The sequence below is a fragment of the Pseudopipra pipra genome, chromosome 1 (assembly GCF_036250125.1).
Source record: "Pseudopipra pipra isolate bDixPip1 chromosome 1, bDixPip1.hap1, whole genome shotgun sequence".
NCBI lineage: Eukaryota > Metazoa > Chordata > Aves > Passeriformes > Pipridae > Pseudopipra > Pseudopipra pipra.
Window position 1 is genome coordinate 118,629,823 of NC_087549.1, and position 10,043 is coordinate 118,639,865.

Genomic DNA, 10,043 nt, shown 5'->3' on the forward strand with positions numbered 1-10,043 from the left:
ATTGTTTATTCCGACATGCTTCACCATGAAGAGTTCGCACACTGGAAGGAGTAAGTGTAAATGTTATGTTATGAGAAACAGGTGGGAAAATTTTGAAAACCTGGAGGACCAGAGATGAGGGATAAGGGCATGAAGCATGGATTCAAGAGGAAAATATGGATTTTTGTGTGCATGCAGAGGGAGAACATAGGGGAGATCCTGTATTTAAATAACAGGTCTATCCCGATTCCTTAAAGGAAAACAGTGACAAGAGTTACTTTAGCCCTTTGGCTGAAAAAGTAGCTATGAGCTCACTATCTGGAAAGATAATCCCTAGATATCCTGGTAAAATTCTGTCTGTAATTGACTATGATTTGTTGAAAGAGGAATGATGTAGAAAAAGGTAAATGAAGAGCTGGCCCAAACCTTGTCTTACAGCTCAAAGCAATCCAGTAAACATAAAAGTTTGCAGGAACTTACTGCCAGTTGTATTCTTTTCTAGTATGATATTTTGCAGAGGTAGATCCTTTGCTGGGGCAAGGCTGTGAGAACCTGAAATGATCCATTTAACACAAAATCGGTTCTCTTTCTATTACACTGCAGTTTGCACTCTAAACATAACCTAAGCCTTACATCTAAGGGGCATGACTATGAAGGCTCTCTGAACCCTGAATTTCCATATGTTCTTGAAAAAAAAGCATGACAAGAAAGCTGGGTCATTGGCTGATCCCATATAGACCTTTAGCATACCTTTCTCATCTTTAATTCTCATGCCAAAGACAAGGAAACTCAGACATGACCTCACTAGGTGTGTCTACACTGCCAAATTAAATAGGACGATTGAATGAGAACTGGAATCCTGGTTGTTCTTATTGATTAACTTCTTTCTCACCTTTGACCTAGCTCCAAGTATCATCCTGGTCATAGTTCATTCTCAGTATAGATTCCAAAAGGGATATGATGACACTACCAGGTATGCTTCTCTCTACCCTACATTATAAGCCACTTTTCCAAACGTACTTTTTTCAACAAATCCGCCATATCCAAAAAAACTAAAACCACCAAAAATTCATATATAAGGCCTGATAACAGTGTAGCATACTATACTAAAATTACAGAACCAGCCCCTACTCTGTTAGGATATTTTCTATTTAAACTAACTCATTAACACAAAAACTGAAGAAAATAATTTTTTCCAATAACACCACTGTGTTTCTATTGAGCATTTCTGATACAAATCACTGAAATAGTTTACTTGTAGAATCAAATGAATTTCAAGATTTCTGTCAATATAACAGAAATGATAAGATCACACCTAGTGTAAGATTGGTTTTAAAATTTGCTGGCATCATGGATCCAATTAATGAAAATATTTATATTTAAGTTCCTACCACATGAACATTGCAGTGTGTACAATATCACTGTAAAATAAATTAATGTATTGAAGACAATTAAGCTGCAATGAAAATGTGTCTCAATAATTTTCTAAAAATAAGTGAGGTTAAATCTATTCTTATCAAAAGTAAATTTGAAATCCGATGTTCTTTATTTTAATCTTTCCTGTCTTTCACTCTCCCTCTGATAATTTTTCCTTAGAATAATAGCAGCTATGTCTACATGTCATTTCTCAGATTCCAAATGTGCATTAGGCCATCTCATAACCACAACTATAAATCTCAAATCTTTAATCCAGTGGTTTAGCTCTAGACCTGTAGAAACAGTGTTGAAGATTGAAGCACTGGCTCTCCATAAGACACCATCTGGACTCTACAGCTAAGATTCAAACACTGGACATAGCACAATCATGTGAAAGTTACTCACACAAATGGCTGCTGTCATTTTCTTTCTCCATGTATTGAGTTTGACTGCTTGCATACAGCACTGCCCTCTCGCTGTCTCTGCATGTACTGAGACAGACAGACACAATGAATGAGAGCAGTTGCAATTAACACAATTTTCTTTCAAGAAAATAAATGTTTTCTGTTCTCACTCATGCAAACTAATTTCTCTAAAATTATCATTTTCAAATAATCTGTACACACTGGATTCTTCCATCTAAAAGACCATCAGGAAGACTTGTTGGCAATTTACCTCAGTCATAGAGAATTGGATTCTTAACCTCAGAAATTATCTGCCACAAAAATTTGGATGATTAATCCAAATGATAATTAATCCAAATGATTCAAATGTCTCATCGCTTTAAAAAAATTTAAATAGATATAACTATTGTGAGCAAGACAATGCTTGCAAAACAACAATAAGGGTACTTAACAAAAATAATGGAGATCTTTCTCATACATTCTACCACTCATCTTCTCCAAGATACAAGTCAGAATGACAAACTTGTGAGGTGAGAGAAAACTCTGCATTCTCACAACCTCCAGGAAAAAGATGAGTTATGCTCTAGGCCTAAGATGTACTACTGAGAATCCCAAGTAAAAGAGGTGACATTCTGCTTCTTAGATATCTCATCTATTTCTCCAAAGATTCAGGCCTTGAAATTTCACTCTTGTATTAATACTTCTTGTTACAAACTGAGCAGGTTTTTCATTCAGCCCAAATGCTTCTACAGATCCCTGTCTAGATCCTGGTCCCCTCCTTAAACAGAGGAACATTCTTGTGTCTGTGTAGAAAGGTATCTCAGTTTAGCCATTATTATAAGAACTATTCTGAGACAAATCTCTCAATGGTATCTCAACCTAAAGCTCACTAAATAATTAAAAAATATATATATAATTTCTAATGTGATTTTTATATTGTTAGTGTCTTTTTTAGTTAGTGTCTTTATATTGTTAGTGTCTTTATATTGTTAGTGTCTATCTGCAGAAACAGATACAGTAGAGCATTCGTTGAAACAAGTAGAGGTATGGAAGAATTTTAATCCAACTAAAACAACAGTTTACCTGACTGTGTTCTCAGCCACAAACCATGGGAATGCTTCCCTGCAGGTTGGCAGGTGCGATTTGGAGATAATTGCAGCAAAGGGAGGGGGCCATCACTGGCTTGTAATTCTCCTGGAGAGACCGTAGGTCTTTTTTCTTCTGTGTAACCCTGTATGATAATTAGTCCAATTCCACCTGTCTGCTAAAGTAGCTCTTACAGTTGGGTGTCTGTGGTTAATTGATACTGTTCTGGATTAGTGCATGTTCTGTGCTAGTCACAAGAAATGGGCAGAAATAATTTTTAAAGTTGAAAACTAAAGCTGGATTCACTGCAATGTCAGTATTTTGCTTCAAAGATTTGTTAAATGGTCAATCTGATTGCTATCCTTTTCAGAGTTCAGATGTGTTGCAAGTTTTAAATTGAAAACCACTTCTCATGAAGAAATACAGCTTTACATATGGCAAAATTTAACACAAAACTGAAAAATAGAGCAAAAAACAATTTCCAGTAATCTCTTGGCTGTGATAAATAAAGATATGATAAAATAGTCAGGGTGACCTTGGCAGCTAAGTGCAAAAACTTGTTCTTAGCAAGTTCATGGATTTGGAAGTAAAGATCTATCATCAATAGCCTTAAATATGTCCACAGATTGAGAATGAAGTTGAGTCTTAGATACAGATCCTGTAACTAACCATCTGGATATTAGTTTTGCAAGGAACTTTAGCAGGTGCCTATATTTATATTTCAAGTGTTCATGGACAAAAGGTTAAGAATGTTCATAGAAACCTTGGCTGAACTGCTGGCTGCATATCAGACAATAAATCTATTTATAGACACATTTATATATAGGCCATATGACACCAACAATCCATATTGTATATGCTAACTCAGCTGAAGGCTTCTCAGCAGTGTAGGCAGAATCAGTTTTATGGAAGCAGCAATATGGGTCACAGCAGATGGGAGAAAGAGGCTAAAAAGATTCAGTGGAGGCTTCAGCGGACAGAACAGATGGGTTGTGGGGGGAGAGAATGGGGTTTCTGGAGTAGGACTGGAGCTAGAAAATCAGAGGTCAGTGAAGGTCCATGATATTCTGGGTAGAAAGTGATTGAGAAGACTAAAAAGGCTGGAGAAGCTAAGTGAGGATTCAGTGGTGTTGTGTTATCAGGGTAGTGACAGCTCTTCTCCTCTTCTTCTGCACTTCTGAGAGCTTGACTCATTTCACGGGTAATCTTCTTCTTCCTCCCTTCCCTGAAGCACAAGACTTTTGCTGTCCACCCTTTGCTTGTCACCCATGGACCCACCTTCATCTACTACCCTTTCCCCAATAAGAGGGCCTGCAGCATCCTGTTCTCCCACAGAGGTAAGACCTATTCTTGGTCGTGGGATAAGCAGCAGTAGAACACTGAAAGGCGTGGATTTCTCCTACACCTTCCCGAAGGAAAGACAGACAGAAAAGTGACCGTCCTTTCCCTAAGAATCTGCACATCCCTAGGTTACATCCTGTTTGCTCACTGAGTGTTAGCAACAGCAGGAGAGGAAGATGGCTGTATAAAGCAGGAAACAAAGACCTGCTGTTCAGCCTGGAAAGCCAGGCCCCATCTTTGGCATAGATGAAGCTTACAGTCTGCTGCCATAAGCTGCTGCCTACCTTGTCTTTTGGCTTAATACAACTCCGTATGTGACTGAGTGTTGTGTATATATACATATGTGTGTATGTATACAGTCTAATCCAAGAAATAATGATAAAAACACAATAATGAGCTTCCAAGTATTATCAAGCCTATTAAGCTGCAAATAGTTCATTGAGGACCAATTTCTAAGTGCTAAATAGTACAGCTAGATTTTGCTTTTATGCAAAAATCAATGCAAACACATGAATCATTGAGAAGCATGCTGCAGCCTTCCAAAGTCAGTTTCTAATTAGCAATCCATTGATCCAAATAGCTAGTACTACAAATAACACAGAAAAAAAAAAGTGTTCTACCAAGTGTATGGAAAAAGGAGTCAATTTTTCTGCCCTTTACAATTAATTTCAATTCTTTCCAAAATTGAGGAAAGTGCCAAAGTTTTGCATCCTTATCTCCTACATTTAGCAATGCTCCTTGTTTCATTCTGTCCCATTAGTTAGAAAACTTATTCTGATTGTGCATGAGAACTAAAAAAATACAGAAAACAAATGAGAGAAACCTTTGTAGTAATGTTTTTATTACTGCAAGATTTCTCACCTCTTGGAACGGGGGAATTTACCTAGCCTTATTATCCCACTAAAATAACGTACATTTGTCCTGGTGTTTTGAAAGATATTTAGAATGGTTGCAAAACCGTCATCAGACTGGAATAAAAACTAACTTAGACTTAAAAAGGTTTTATTTATTTGTGCTCAGAATAAAACATGTTAATATGTGCAAATCCTTCATATATACTGTTACTTGCAGAAATGTTTAGCTACGTCCTATAGGAAGCCAGGATTCATGCAGCTAAAAGTCATAGGAATAACATTCAGAAGTAAAGGAAAACACAGATTTCACCATGGATATTATTTCAATAAGAGCAAGGAAATCCTAAGAACTTCTCTAGTTGAGATCCCCTTTTCAGATTTTCTGCCTTTTCTGTGAAAACAAGAGTATATTCTAAGACTGAACTGAGTCTTACAAAAGGGCTGAAGACGGTCAACATAAATTTAAATATTACATAGTAGCAGCTCTATGTCTTGCACATTTTCTGGTTAAAGAATGAGTGGTCCGGTTTTGGTTAAAGTTGAGGTCTGCTGCAAAAGAACCATTATTTATTCTGTCTTCAGTGATCTATGGGGTCACCATCAGCCTTCATTTGGTAGTATCTATTTGGTATTTTCCAACCCTCATGACCTTTATTCATCTTCAATTTTCAAATAATGTAAAGGCTTAAATCTAACTGCTACATCTCGTGGTAAATCGAACTATTTTAAAAATGTGTTAAAAATGTGGGTTGCATTCTGTAAAGAAAGCCAGTCTTCAGTATTCACAGGAAAGCATATAATGGTGCTATCTGAATAACAGAAGTTATTCCAAAACTCAGTGAAACGTGCCATTTAAATGAAAGCTTGGGATATGCTTTTAATTCATGAGTTCAATATGTGCAGAAAAAAGCCTGGGATTTCCATCTTTATCAATATCTGCACATTCATCTATTTGTTTAGAAAGAAACAGCTCATTTGAGAATCTTGGTGGGGTATTTCCATCGAAGTACTGAGCTTATTAAAACAAAAATCTTTTTCCTTAAACAACTTTTTTACCACCTCTAAATTACAGGCTGCTCAAGGACTTTAGAAAATTATTTTAAAAACAATATTTGCTGAAAATTTTAAATGTTAAATATATCTTTTTTTTTTTGTCATGGCTCCATGTGTCTGATCACAAACGAATTCCAAATCATTGCTGAACAGAATGTTGAATAGAAGTGATTGTAACTCTAAGGAAACTGATGAAACAGTTAACTAACAAGAATGCATTGCTAAAATTATGAATCAGTCCTGAAGCTTAACTGAAAACACTAAAACTAATCCTATCCCTGAATCTTTATTAACACTGTTTATCTAGTGTATATATAGTGCAGTTCTATCCTGAACCTAGGGATAATTGCATAGATTGAAAATGGAGGCAAAGTTTGGTAGAAAAATGCGCAACACAACAAAAGGAATCTTAGTTTGCTGTCAATACTACTTGCTGTAAATAAAGTCAGATTGATCAAAAGCCATTTCTTTGTTCCTGTGTTCCCTCTTGTAACACAGTTCTTAGACACTGAACATACAAAATACAGTCCATAAAGCATATTTATGAGTTGAAATTTGACAAAACCCACAGAAATCCTCAGAAAACCATGATTTTTTTATTAAATTCCAAGACATTTAACACAATTTCTGTACATTCTGGCATCCTTCTTTTGCTTTGTGTAACTTTTCCGATGATGAAATGAACAACTGTATGAAAGCAGTTTTTATTTTCTGTTGGCAAACATCGTGAATTTAAGCATTTTTTAACACATATTTATTAAATTATTATTATTATTGCTCTGAAAAACTCTTGTTTACTTGGTAGGCAATAAAGGAAAAAGAGATGTGTCCCTCCATTTTCATTTGAACTTATACATCCTTGAAAACAGAAAAATGAGGTGCAATGACAAGAAAAGAAGAGTGGTGTCATCAGCTTAAGAACAGGTAGGACACTAGAGTGATAATTAGTACATAGTCATGCAAATGTTCCAGCAGTCTGATATCAGTAGTGATGAAAACACAGCCTACTTCTCTATTTAGAGATCCTGAGAAAAATCATCAGCCCTACTAATGCATATAATTCTCTGTACAGTTGTCACACTTCTTCCTGTATTTACCTTTCACTCAATGACAATATAGAGAAATTTTCTGTGTATTCTTGTTTTCTATAAAATCTATCAAGGCAATACACTTTGGTTTTCAGTTCACTTCCTTTAGTTATCTTGATATAATATGGTCTAACCTTCGGATGTGCCCACAGGACTCATGTATGCTTTCTACTATGCAGGAAAGCAAAGCAGAAACTGTTTAAGAAGCAGCCTGTCAATCTAATGAGATATTTCAAATCAGAATTCTTCCAAATCAAACAATGGGTTGACATTTCTGTTGAAACACGTAATTTGTGTTTGGTTTCCTCAACTGTGAACAACTGAGGCACAAATGCAATTAACCCTGAAAATCTACCCATTGAGTAGCATTCCTTTTAATAATAATTCCTATTAATTTAAATTCTTCTTCATAATAATAATATTAGCAGTCCTATTCCTCTAGCACTCAGTAGTGTCTTTTGATAGTAGAATTGCAGTGGTCACTTTTCAAAAGTCAGGATTTGACAAAAATTGCCAAGTAATTATCTACAATGAAGTGATGAAAGCAACAGGAATCAAAAGCTTTTCATTCCCGAAAATGTGGAGAAAACCATTTCAAATCTCAAAACAAATGGCTGTTCCTTGCTTTAAATACATGTAAAAGTGTGAGAGTCTCAAGCACTAAACAAATTGTCAGTGTAATCATGTTCAGCAGTGAAAATACTTGATTACTTATAGAACATTGTGCCTTTAAGTGTTATGCATGTGTGTTCTCTTCCAAGTTCCCCAAAAAAATTATACTAGGCAAGATTTTGAAATGAAATTTAGAAGTGGTAGCTGGAACTCAGCAATAGTTGACCCATGTGAAGTCAAATGAACTTGTTGTGTGTCTTGGATGTTATTTTAGCAGTAATCCAGAAAAACAATCTATAGTTTCTTCATCTGCATCTAAAACCTATGTCTCCTGATTGTCAGGCAATGGTTCTAGTCTTAAGACTACTGTACAAAATATGAGTAACTAATATTGCCATTTTTTGGAAAGACACAGAGCCATAGTGAAATCACAGAGGACATCATGGACATTTAAGTCCACAAGAGAGTACTGCAAACCCTGAACTTATGCAGTGACAGACTGCAGCAGAGCGGGGAGAGGTTTCTCCGAGTACGATGTTGTTTCAGGCACACTTGCTCCCTGAACATTCCTTCCACGTTGGCTTAGCTGACTGCACTTTGTTCTGCAGGGTATTGTAATACCACATCTGGGTCAACTAAAACTCTGTTTGCCGTAAAAAATTGTGTTGAATTCTGCTCCTGGACATCTGAACTATATTTTGTTTTCTAAATTTCTTTTGTATTAGGCTTTAGTATTTATGAATGTCCTAAAGTTCCATTGAATATAGGTTATTTGATGCTTACATATATGTCTGTCTCCCCACTGAACATAAGCAATGAACAGTATTAATCCAACTGGAGAATATGTCTCACAGGAAAAAGGATATTTTTTTCTTGTTTAGAAAGTAAAAAATAAATAAATAAATTCTATTAATAAATAATGCAAGGCCAAATAAATGCTCATGTGCCTGATCCAAAACACATTAATTTTCTGTTGAACATTTTACAGGAAAACAAAGAAAACAACTTCAGGTGTGAAAGGAAAAAAAAATAAAACTAAACAAAGTTTTCTTTAGAGACATTTAAACATTAAGATCAAAGAAAGTGCCTGGTACTCTTACTAAATTACAGGCAGCCAAGACTGTTTCACAAGTACAATATTCGCAATGGAATTTCCTCTATTTTTTTGCTCTGATTCAGTGCTCTAAGAAGCTCATTATTTCAAGTCCTAGCTAGCTGCAGAGAAGTTATCTGAGAGTTAGGCTGACATTGATAATACATTAAAAAGCTTAGAAGCACATTGCTACAGCACCTACTTACAGTAAGATATTTGTAACATGAAACAAATAAAACTATTAAAGTATTCCTGCCTTTGACATCTTTAGCCATCCAAAGCTGCGAGGAAAAGGAAAACAGAAAATCTTGTCATGAAAATAATATTTTAAAATGTCTCTTGAAGAAGAGGCTTTGCATTATACCTTTCCCTTTGCTGCTGCAGTCATGAAGGAGTAGAAGCAGTCAGTCCAGAAGTGGGGAAATGCAAGTTATGGCATATGATTTCTTTCCCAAATCTAAGGAAACATTGCAGCAATTGTAGGGAAAGTTAATATTCCTTCTCCTGCTCAGGTAACAAATGAAGAAATGTTTCTGTTCTTTAACAAAAATGTTAGCCAAAAGTCCCCAAGTGTCAAAGGGTTTTTAATGATTGCACGCTCTGCACAGTACAATCTTTCTTAAATTTGTATTGCTGATGTATCCAGACAAACTACTTCTGTGCTTCTGATAAGTATATACATCTTCTAACATATACTTTTGGGATTTTGACTGAGTAGCGATATTCAACAAGATGTTGCAAGTACACAGAAAAGAAGAAAGATCCAAGAATATTCCATAATTCATCTCAATGCATAAGTTTTTCAAAATGTTTAAATATCATCGTATAAAGATTTGCACAAGCCTCCTCCCCCAAAGTACTAACATTTGATCAGTGAAAAGAGGTGCAGTGGCAACATTTTCTTTTGTTTTTGTAAAATTTCAGTGGACAAACCCCCTAGGACTCTTCAAAAGTCAAGTATTTCCTAGTCTTATTTCTTTTATACTTTGATTAGGCAATTTTCAATGTATTTTACATGAGCCCATCAAGACATTAATTCTTTGCTTTCATAGTAAATAAAAATTAAAAGAGGACAAGAACCTATACAGTTGCTGTACTTTCATGTCTGCAGCGTTCT